This window comes from Mus musculus, chromosome 19 (assembly GCF_000001635.26).
Source record: "Mus musculus strain C57BL/6J chromosome 19, GRCm38.p6 C57BL/6J".
Lineage (NCBI taxonomy): Eukaryota > Metazoa > Chordata > Mammalia > Rodentia > Muridae > Mus > Mus musculus.
The window spans coordinates 54,320,157-54,332,742 of NC_000085.6; positions in this window are offsets into that span (position 1 = coordinate 54,320,157).

Below are 12,586 nucleotides of genomic sequence, written 5' to 3' on the forward strand. Positions count from 1 at the left end.
TCTTTTTCTAAAAGCCCCCCTACTTGCTCTTAAACCTCAGTTAGGAAGGCCTGCTGGATGCTTCCTTGGAAAAGGTGGGCACACAGATAGATCTTTCTACCTGGGTAATGGCTTCCTCCAGTGACCCCTCTATATGTAGAAAGAGAGTTTCTAGTTTGGGGATTTCTTTCAAGAAACTCTGCACTTTTGAAGCTCTGTTTGAATCTCCACACCTTCTGCATTGTCTTGTTCTCTTTCCTTTGGATCTTCTAGCCCTGCTCATTGACACAATTGCTCTTTACTTTCTAGTTCATTGTGATGTGAAGAACCTCCACAGCACATATGCCCACCATGATGAATTCCACCATGTCTTTTCTGCCATGATGTACACAGATCCCTTGAAACTGTGTACATCACAGCCCAAATGATCTGACCCATACTGTTTGTATTAGTTATTTTAACACCATGATGAACATAATATCTGAGAGAAACAATTTATCAGAGGAAATATTTACTTTGGCTTATAGTTTCAGATAGTTGTGGTCTGCCATGACAAGGAAGGCATGATGGAGATGATGGTAGTGGGTATGGAGCAGTATGGAGATTCCTCATGCTATGGTGAACCAGGAAGTTGTGAACATCTAGATCCAAGGACAGGGCTCACACTTTCTAGAGCCTGCCCTTTATGACCTACTTCTGCCAGATAGGCCCACTTCCTAGAGTTCACAGTTGTCCAAAAGGGCCCCACAAGCTAGCTAATAGGTATTCAAAGCAAGAGCCTCTAGGGAATTTCAGATTTAAATCTTAACTCTTCTATCAGCTTAAACTTAGCTCTCAAAGCCTTCCCTCACCTTAAGAGCCTCAGTTAAATAAGTTGAGTTCTCTGAGATATCTCAGAGAAGAACTATATTCTTAAAACATAATGCTAAAGGGAAGACCTGATAGGCAAGTCTGATTTGATAGGCAAGTATGATTTGAAGATAGCATGTTAGAGTCTCTGCAAGAAATAGTTGACTAGCTGCAAGGTGTCTCTGAAAAATCTTAGCAATAGACATCTAACAAAGAGAAAGGCACAGGAGTCGTCATCACCTTGGTGTTCATCTGGATTTCTTCCTCTTATTTTGACCAGGTATTTCTTCTCTCCAAGAAACACACAGAAGCTTTAAACAATTCTGTATCAATGCTATTTATATATATATTTTTTCTAATGTGAACACAAACATTTTTGGCACATGCATCTTTCCTGCCTCTGGGTAGGCAGAGAAATACTTGGGGCAGAAGCACAGTTTGCTGTAGACTAGACTCTGGCCCTGTGTTCGGTGTTAGTCGGAAAGCCATCGAATTCTTAAGAGGAAGTGACATGTTTTGGATACATTTCCAAAGAGGCTGGTAGCAGTAGGCTGAACATGGAGTGATTGTAGAGTGATTTGTGATGGAGGGCGAGATTAAGCTGCGCTGTGGACAACAAATGGGAATTTGATAGATAAAGGGGAGGAAAGGCATGTTTTCAACTGGCAAGATAGACTAGCTAGAGCAAAGGCTTGGAATTGGAAAGAATGGTGATTTATTAGAAGAAAAGGGAGGCTGGAGGAACACAGCCAAAGTCTAATGGGAAAGAAGTGGGAAGACACTTACAGAGGGCTGTAAGGATTTTTCTCCCTTTCTCTCATAAAGATGAGAGCTGAAGCTCAACTGGGCACAAACTGGGGGTAGCCCATGAGGCAGTGCGCAGTAAGGAGCACCCTGTGATGCTGTGTCCTGTGCCGGAGAAAACATAACTAAAGACGTCCATTCATCAAAGTATTGGAACGAATGAACTTCTCTAACACAGGTCCACAGAAGCTATAGAAAGAGGCCCTTGACTTTATGGGGAAGATGACAGACTTCATCAAGACAGAATTGGAGCAAGAAGAGGAGGAGAAGAGGAGATGGGAAAGTTGGGGAGCAGAGGGGAAGCTTGGGGGATCTGTTTGGGAAGGTGCCCGGGAAGCTGAACCAAGGGAGCTATCTGAAGCTATGGTGGCAGCTCCCTTTCATGGAAGGCTTTGCTTAGTCATATGGTTTACAGTGACAGAATACATGAGCAAAATCAACTAAAGGAGAAGTTTCAGCTCACAGTCACTTGGTGCTGCGGCTTCTGGGCCCATGTGTGAAGAGTTTGTACATCATGTCGGGGGACATCTGGTGGAACACGGAGGCTCATCTCATGGTGGACAGGAGGTAGGAAGACAGATTGGAACCAGGGACAGAGCAAGCACTTCAAAGGAATGGTCTACCTTTTTAAAAAAATCCGGTCCCACCTCTTACTGGCAAATTCGGTTGTGAAGTCATTAGTGGAGAAGTGGGCTGTTGATACAATTAGCTCTCTGTTGATCTGCTCTCCTCCTAATCTCATGGTCTCACCAGCCAGGGAACACGCCTTCAACACATAAGCCTATAGGGCCGTTTTATATGCAAACCATATGAGGCCTGGGAATCCTGCCCACTAGTAATGAACAATTGCTATTAATGACTCTTGCATTTGACTCTTGGGATTGGATATGGATACTCTACAATAAGGTGTTCATATTCTATGCAATATGCAGTGAATCATCTCATCTCATGCACAGATCTCTCTCTCTCTCTCTCTCTCTCTCTCTCTCTCTCTCTCTCTCTCTCTCCCATTCTAGCATCTAAGCAGGTCACTCTAGTGTCTCAGCATGTTCATTCCAAATCCACAATAAGAACCAGAGATTTTTACCAAGGGATTTTGGTAAAGTAAGGTCCTAGAAGAGAAATCATGCTCACCATAGAATAGACTCTTACCAAAATTCTGTTTAGGATTTCTCACTAGTTCTTGTATTGTTAGTCCTGTCCCTAGGAACTACCTTATTTTCTTTTCTTCTAATAACATATGCAAATCCAAAGTATATTCTCGAACAATCAGGTATTGTTTTCTGTGATCATGACCAGACCAATAAACCTAAAATGAAAAAGGATTTTCAAACTTGTTGCAATTAGGTTGTCATGGATCAGATGCAAGTACCTTGTCAGGACACACATCTTAGAGACCAAAGCTTTATTTCAGGGAGGAAAATAACTTTCAGTGTCTTCATCTAGGTTTTCTAGAAGTCCATGAAGACAGGCAGGAGTCTGAGACGAAGGATCTGGCTAGCCCCACAACAGGCTGGAGAGTAAAAATATATGGAGGAAGAACCATGCAGCTAAATGAAGAGAAGGTGGACCCAGCATTGAGCTGGAAGAGAGAAGGGTCTGGAGAGCAGCTGGACTGAGCCTGTGAGAACAGAAGGGCGGGAGCTGCTGACCGAGTCTCCAAGACAGGGCTGGGTCCTGGACCAGATGGTGCCCTTCCTTTGCTCGGAGGAACCGAGAGAAGAAGAGGATCATAACTGGCAGCTGTAATCTGTTCTCAGAGTGGACCATACGATGTCCTTAGAGCAAGTCTGTGTGTTTCAAATTATCTAGGAACAATGAACTGAGCAGGGCCTCTGAGCACAGGGACACAGGCCTTCAGAAATGATGCCAAGAAGGGAGAAAAATTAAAGGAAGGAAAATACCTATTTTTCTGAATGAAGGATAAGACTAAATAAATTCCTTAGAGACATTCCAGAAAGCAAAAGTCAAATATAACCTATGGCTTTAAGCAGTAAAAATAAATTCTGCTAGACATGTCTTCATGGTTTTCAAAAAAGAGAACCCCCTCCCTCCCTCCGTTTAAAGAGCACTTTGCCATTCCAGGTTTCTCAATTGGCAATGGGCTGATGAAGATGCAGTATTTTGAGCAGATGTGATTTGCAAAGGGCTTTAAAAATCGTTCTCTAGGCTCTGCCTCTTTGGTAAGCCAGTACCAACTGCAGGACCTCACGAGACCTTTTCATTATGACAGGCTTTGTGGTTGGTTGTTTCATTTTTTTTTTTTAAATGAACATGTTCTTAGAGCTAATACTCCTGAAAGGAGCCTGGTCATAGCCACCTAGTTCTCTCAGAGTGAGGGGGAGAGGGAGAGGGGAAGGGGAGAGGGAAAGAAGAGGAGGGGGAGGGGGAGTGGGGGAGAGGGAGGGAGAGGGGAAGGGGGAGTGGGGAGGGGGAGGAAGAGGGAGAGGGAGAGGGAGAGGGAGAGGGAGAGGGAGAGGGAGAGGGAGAGGGAGAGGGAGAGGGAGAGGGAGAGGGAGAGAGCATCTCTGGGGCTGTGGTCCATTGGGGCTCAGTCTGGAGACTTCTGACACGAATCTCATTTTGCTGTCAAATATATAACCACATTGACACTGCCTAGCTGCTCCTACTTCCGACATCTGCCATGCTCCCTGTTCTCTGGATGCCCACCGTGACTGGGGTTGTATTGCTCAGCTACTTAAGACACTTATTGATGTCTGTTTCAGTGCCACAGATGTTTGGCCATCTCAGAGGCTTGATCTCCTGCGAGGTTTCAGACAGAAGCGGAAATTCGATAGAAGCACGGCCCAGCTTCTGTCATCCTGGTGTTTCCCATGTGTAGGACAGGACCTGTGACTCATAGGTCAGCAGATGCCCCTTGACACATGGAGAGCTGATGAAATGACACATGGAAGATCTAGCATCTTTCTCCTTCTTCATGTATCTCTGCCTCCGTGTCTGGGCTATTAATCTACCCTTTGAACTTGAGACTCTATATAGTCTCTAGGAAATCTGCCCAGATAGAAGGATGCATCTATCTGTCTCTGTATTATACCTCTTCTTAGACTCTTGCTAGTGGATGTCTGTCTTGATACTTCTTACCATCCTCTTGTCACCTCCCTTCCCTATTGCAAAACCTCCTCCTCTCTTGTCATCTGCACCAAACATCTACCCCAGTGAGATACTTGGGATCTCTGTTTAGCTACAAAGCAGTTTGCTCAGTCAGTTCTGAGAAAATCTACTCCTTCCCTGAGAGAAATGCGTCCTATCTTTGAAAAGATCCATTTAGAGGGGTGGTTAAGACCTGGCTCTCCCAGACGACCTGAGTTTGAATTCCAGCATCCACATGTTGCTTACAACCATATGTAACTCCAGTCCCAGGAGATTTGACGCCCTCTTCTGGCCTCTGTGGGCATTGCAATTATGCGGTGCACAGCTATACATGCACTTACACACATAAAACAAAAAATAAAGGAAAAATTTTATAGAGTTGTGTAGGCTGAAACACATGGCTTTAACTGGAGAGCTTATAGGAATTCTGGGGGTGAATCTGTGCTCACCATTGTCTAGACATTACTGTCACAACCTAGCCTGGCTCACTCCTCATTCACTCTGTCCAGAGAGAACCACGCATGGCAGCAGACACACCCTTCCTCACCTTCTCACTTTGTCCTCTGTGCTGCTGCCTGCTGTCCCCCCCCCCCCAACGCTATCCTGTCTCTTCTGAAACATTCCTTGACCTTTCAAGACCAATTCCATGGGTTCCATCTCCTACGGTATGGAACCTGCCCTGACCCACTCATCAAGTAGGGACAGCTTACTATTTTCACTCACACACTGGTTAGATTCCTCTGTGCACGTGCTTGACTGAATTAATTTTTTGTTTGTTTCACATCTACCTTTTTATTAGCTCCTTGGGAGAAGGGGTTATCTAATTTTTTTGGTACAATATAAAAGTTATGACATCCTACTTGGGGGAAAAAAATCTTTCTTCCCACTTTCCCAAATTGTTCTTTTCTTTTCTTTTCTTTTTCTTTTTTAAAAGGTAACTTTCTTGAAGTTCAGCTGAAAGAAAGGTTTTCTCAGTGTGAAATTCTTAAAGGACTTTCTGAAAGGCTAGAGGGTTGGAGATTGGTTTATGAGAAAGGCCAGTGGACAATGTGGTGGGACGTAGATGCATTTTCTCAGAATAGTTTCCTCCAGGAGCGGAGTTTGAAGGCAGATTGACCCTTCCCAGTAAGTATCCTTAGCAATGTCTTCAGGGCTTTTCAGAAACATGACACAGCAGTGTTTCCCATGGCTGGGAAATACACAGCCTTCTTTTTCCTCTCTTTTCATCCCATCCACTATGGCAGGCAGTAAATAATAATGACTCCCCTTTTCAGTGAGCCACCCAGAGATAAAGAAATGAATACCAGGCAGTCTTTTTTTTTTTTTTTTTAATCAGACTGACTGAATATTCAAGACTATGGGTCAGCCACCATGAAAGACACAAAATGAGGCACTCAAACCTCATTCTCCAGATGTCTATTGCATTATCTTATTGTCATTTCATGTTGACTCCATGCCCATAGGGTCCACAGATGCCCCTACTTAGCCACAATCATATCTGTAAGGTGTTATTGAGCCATTCTTATTTCTGCTTAGGGTAGCCAGTGTCCTGTGGTTGAGAGGCAGGGTATAAGTGTGAACCCTGCTTCTTTCTCTTTTATTGCTTTCCTTCAGTGCCAAGCCACTTGCTAACTTCACTGTGACCTAGTAAGCCATGTAGTACAATTTCACCTAACACATTCTGGAGAGGAAATGACTGAGAGTTAACATAACCAAATCTGCCTGCTATATGACCTAAAACATTGCAGCTCCATGTAAGTTTGGAGAAGGGCTTTGCAAGAACACTAATTGAAGTAGACACTGTACTTAGATATGAGTAAAAATAAGACAAAACAAAATGTCAAGACATCTTATAGCAATTTAAACCAAATAATACCAACTCCAAAAACAAAACAACAGCAACAAAACCAAGCAACCAACCAACCAATCAACCAACAACAACAACTACAATGAAACCCTTTTCAGCCTGGTTCCTTTGTGGCCATCTATTATTATATGACTGTTGGGGACTTTTTCTCATATTATGCTACTTTGCTGCCTGCCACTAAGCCAAGACCTCTGCTCTCTGTAGTAAATCCTCAATCGCTTTATATGTTGGCCAAAGAATGGAGGTACACATGTTTGCTAAGGAGAGGGCACTTCTGTGAAATGTCATGTAAACAGTCACTGTGGCAAACTTCTGTCTGGTTCTCGGCAATTCTCTGGTGTGACATTGTGCTGAGGATCCCTAGGATCAACCTCTTCTGGTTTCCCCAGAGAGTGCCTTCTATGACTTTATGGAGTCTTAAGTTAATATATCAGGGCAGCAACAGTGTGATGAGCTGATAGGAGTCTGGCACAATGAACCAGCATGGGGTTCAGGACTCCGTGCTCTGTATTAAGGTCCACACTGCTTAGTTTCCCACAAGTGCCATGGAACATGGGCTGCCACCTCAGCTACAAAAATATGCTCTGAGGAGTAACATGAAAGAGGCTTCGGCCTCTTTAGAGATGGTCTCCTTAGAAGAAAGTCCTCTATTGCAAACTGGCCTAGAATTTGAGGGATGGATGTGGGAGCTGACTCACCTCTGAGTAGGATGCACATGGCCTCCCTTCAGAGGCTCTGAGAAATATTTTCTTGGCGAAGATGCTGACCACTGTTAGCCTTTATGGATCAGGTTGTATAACTCGTGATGTGCTGCAAGGACTTTCTGTACGGGATTTCTTCAAATACTTAAACATTCCACAGAGAAAGCATATTTTTACCCATTTATTGCATATGACTGGGACATTAAGATTCTGTGTTGGGGCCCAGGCAGATGATAACTTGCCTGGGACCTCTGAGTTAGGAAAATAAGAAGGAAGGGCCCAGTTTTGTTGAATGTCAATTTATACTCTGCTCACACAACTTTCTTTATTGACATATGGGGAATCATGATGATTAATGTTGACTGCCACGTTGACAAAAGTGAGAATACTCTAAGATTGGCCTCTGGGCATGTTTTTAGGAGTACATCATAAATATATGTAGGTAGAAGGACCCGTCCACTGTGAATGGCACCTTCCCTACAACAGGGAATTCTGGACCATACTAGAGTGGAAAAGGCAGGCTGCGTATGTATGCATTCACTGATCTATTTTTCCCTAACCCTAACTCTAACCCTAACCCTAACCCCAACCCCAACCCCAACCCCAACCCCAACCCCAACCCCAACCCTAACCCTTCAAGTTCTAGGTGACTTGACTCCTGCACGATATGGATGATATATGGTGGACGATAGCCTGAAAAGTAAGGTAAAATAAACCTTTCTCCCTTAAGTTGATTTTGTCAGAGTGTTTTGTATCACAACAACAGCAAAGAAATTAAGACAATACATAATCCATAATCCATTCACTTATGGTGTTCAGTCATAGGAAATAGTGTAATGGACACTGAGGTGTTTAAGAGCCCTGCTTTTTATTCTAGCAAAGGACAGACTCATTCCCAATCGCCACTATGGTAGGACAGGGGGTGTACTTGGTTTTCATCATATCTTTTTTTTCTGTTTTTTTTTTTTTAATAGAAGGAAAAAATATCAGTTGCTTAAAAGAGGAGTGACTTGGTGGATTAGTAGGCTACTTCTTTTGTTTTGTTTGTTTGTTTTTTCCCTTTTATTGAAAATAGATTCTTTTCCCATATAATATATCCTGATTAGTTTTCCCTCCCTCAACTCCTCCCGATTGCTCCCAACCTTTCCTTCCCTCTGGATCTACTCCCTTTCTTTCATTAGAAAAGAATAGATTTCTAAGAGACAAAAAACAAATGTGAAAAAAATAAATGTAATTAGAATATGAAAACAAAGGCCATCACGTTGAGGCTGGGTAAGGCAACCTAACAAAAGGAAAAGAGCCCCAAGAGCTGGCACAAGAATCAGAGACCCACTTGTTCACACACTCAAGAGTTCCTTGAAATAGTCAGCATATATACGGGACCTGGTGCAGACCCGTGTAGGCCTCGTGGGTGAAGCAGTGTGATGAGTGAAGCAGCATGACTCAGCATATCATGGCATCAAACACATCTGTGATCCCTGCATTTCTGTTTTCTGGCAGTGAAGCAGCAAAGTGTACTTCTTTAGAGAATGAGAACGGTGACTGATGACTGTATCTTTTACGAGGTGAAATGATAATTAGATAAGTTACAAGACAATGAAAGATCCTACAGTGCCTGATTGGTTGAAAATTGTTAGCAAATATAAATTATCAGATGACTTGAAAGCCATCTAAGGGTGTTGTTTTTCGAAGTTCCAGTGTTTCTCTTTTTAAATATAGCATTTAATAGATTTTTCACAGCAGTGATCCACTTGTAGATCATTTTTGGGACCCAAATGTCATGCCAAAACTATGGAACTTTGAAAATAAAGTTTTCTGGTGGAATAGAAAAGATTCTCTAGTGTGTTTTATAATAATACTAATTTTTTCTTGGTAATGTGGGGGAGATATGCAAAGTAGCATGATGAGGTGAATTTGGCAAGCTGTTTGGTTAAGAATTACCCTTTTATTTCATTTTGTCACTCTAAAAGCTGTCCTTGCTTCTATAAAAACCAAAGACACTGTATCATAGTTCATGCTGAAGAGCCCTGGGAGGATCTTCAAGGTACTCTTCTATATTTAGCCCATCTTTAAATCTCACGATTTTCGAAGTTTTTGATATATGTGGGATTTGAATGGTCATCATCTTGGTATAAGAAGATTCATAGCATCTCTTATAGATCTCTACAAGCAGATGTACAAAGGCTTCCTGGGAACGCAGTGGTTCTTTCCGAATGACTTTTGGATGATACATGTGTAAGCGAATCAGACAGATATCGATTAAATGTCCTCCTGACACAAAACAAATTGACTGGCTGTGCAAAGGGTTTTGCAGAACAGCAGCTCTTGATATCCCCTAATGACATTCACTTGCTGATTTCCAGCTAAGAGGTGAAAAGTGGAAATTTCGTTTAGAATTGTTTTAACAGAGCATTGCAGAAGGCAAGAAATAAGTCTGAGGTGAGAAGCTTTTAGAGTTTTTTTTTTTTTTTATTTTAAGTCATAGAGCTAGTATGGGGCAAATACAAAACAAAAAGGGAGATTTGGTCAGTCCAATCCTTCACAGCACCTGGCCTCTGCATGAGAGCCTACTGCTTACCATTTTCTAATTGTAGCTCAGCCAGGTCATGGTCATGTGAGGAAAAAGTATAGTAGAAATTTATTTAGACTGGGAGACTATGACAAGAATAATATTTGTTCTGTGAGTAAAACCCAGGACTAACATCTTACTAGACATTATCAAGAGAAAGTGACTAAGGAGGTTGGATCATAACATCATAAAAGATACCCTTTCTAACAGATGAACAATCATTGACATAGAATTCAAGAAAAAAGAAAAAAATCCCACAAACATGTTAAATGAGTTGAAGAAGGCAACATGAGATCTGAAGAAGAACCTGACAGAAACCACATAGGACACTAGAAGCCCTAAAGGTCAATGAAGAGCGTTTATCAGCCATCCCAGGAACAGGTTCAACCAAGCAGAAGAAGTAGCAGAGCTCAAGGGCAGATCTTTTTGAATTGTTGGTGTTAGGCAGAAAGAACAAAGGGGAGGTGAAAAAACATTAGAAGAAAATGTACAACCAGAGAAGTAGACGTTAAACTTAACTAGCTAGAAGCACAGGTTAAAAAAGGAATAGGACAGTCTGTTAGGAAAATGGAGAATAACAGCTAATGGTAAATACATTAGACTAGCAGCAGACTTCTCAGAGGAGACTTTAAACGCCAGGAGGACATGGAAAGATGTACTTCATGTGCTGAAAGACGATAACTTCAATCAAGACTGTTGTACCCAGCAAGGCTCTTCTTCAAAGTAGAAGAAGTAAAGACCTTCCATGATAAAGATAAATCAAGGGAATTGATGACCACTAGATCAGAGTTACAAAAGAGGTTGAAAGAAGTTCTATAGTCAGAGGAGAAAGAATTTAGTAAACACCATCATTCAGAATGTGAACTGATGGAAGTCTAAAGTACGGTTACCACAAGGTAAACAATTGCTTCTATTGGGGTTACTTATATAAATGAGTGAAGCATTACTTACAGGAGCAGAAGTAACTAAGAGACAGCTGTATCACCAAAAGCATGGCTGACAGCCCCCCCAACCTGGAAACTCGGTGCACTATACAACCCGCAGTGGTTGACCAGGTGGAAGAGTGTCCTTTCTTGGCATTCTAACTGTTGTCTGCTTCTTCCTAATGAACGGTCCATAGTTCTGAACCTCTTCCAGGTAGCTCATCTTGTCTGAAAGTGCCTGTCAGTCCTCCTTACTGTTCATATGCTGGGGGAGAGACGGGCCTAATCAAACCTAGTTTCAGAGACTTCCTGAAACCTTTGAGTTGTTTTTCTTTCCTGAATTTAATGAGCTTCCATGTAGGATAGAATGTTTCACTTTTTTTTTAGAACATTCTTTGACTTAGTGACCTTTGCTCTACAATGGAAGGTTATATTCACAGGGAGTCAAGGTATGATAATTTTCATTAATTTTAAATAATATTTATCCTAAAGTATGAATTGAACCATATTTTATAATAATATCAGGTAAGATGCAGTATTTTTAATTATCTTATTTTCAGAATTTTTAATATCTAAAAATTACACGTTACTATTTTTATTAAATATTTCTTAGAAAAAGTTTTAAAAAGAGCATGAACAAATCCCACTACTAAAAGAGATATGCCAAGGATGTATAAAAAAGAAAACTATCACATTTGTAAGATAAATAGGAAGAAATAAGCAAAATATATTTCATGGAACCTGAAGGAAGTCAGAATGACATAAATTTATATGCCAAGTGTTGGAATGATACATAATTTAGAAAAAGAAAACACCATTGAATATAAATAGGAGATTTAGACCCCAGTGTAACATGGATGACTTTAATACCATGAATAACTCCTTATAACTAGAGAAAACATCTCCAAATTCACGTGCAAGGAACCCTAAAAAGAACAGTCCTGGAAGTGTAGCACTGGAGCTACTAGAAAACGTGGGAAACACAGCTATTGGCACAGCTACATTTCCTAGATAAGAGTAGAGAAAACCAGAGATGATACCTGGAATTTCATGGAAAGGTTCTGCCCCACAAAGCAACGGGCTTCCCTCTGTCAACCTAGAGAGTGAAACTGTCTGTGGTGGTTTGAATGAGAACAACCCCCATGGGCTCACAGATACACCCATGTTCCACAAAAACAGCACAGGAAAGAGAATCTATTGAAGAGCTGCCCAGGGAGAGTCAGTCAGTTGGAAGTCAGTGCAGTGAGTGCAGTGAAGTGAGAGCAGTGCAGTGTAGTGAGAGCAGTGCAGTGCAGTGAGGGCAGTGCAGTGCAGTGAATGCAGTGCAGTGCAAAGCAGTGTGGTGAGAGCAGTACAGTGCAGTGAGTGCAGTGCAATGCAGCGAGAGCAGCATGGTGAGTGCAATGCAGTGAGTGCAGTGCAGTGCAGTGAGAGCAGTGCAGTGAGTGCAGTTCAGTGAGAGCAAGTGCAGTGCAGTGAGGGCAGTGCAGTGCAGTGAGAGTGGTGCAGTGAGTGCAGTTCAGTGAGAGCAAGTGCAGTGCAGTGGAGCTGAGTTCCTCAGTGAGTTCATGCAGTTCAGTGCAGGTCAGCAGAGGCAGGTGAAGCCAGAGAATAAGGAAGAGCCAGAAGATTAGAACAGATTGCCAGAGTTAGTTTGAAGCCAAAGAGAGAAATTAAGCGTGAAGCTGAGAGAAGCCAGATTGAATCAGTCAGCTTGCAGAAGAGTTTGAGCCAGAACAGCTGAGTTGGACCAGACAGACAGAAACAAGAAAAAACTAGGAAG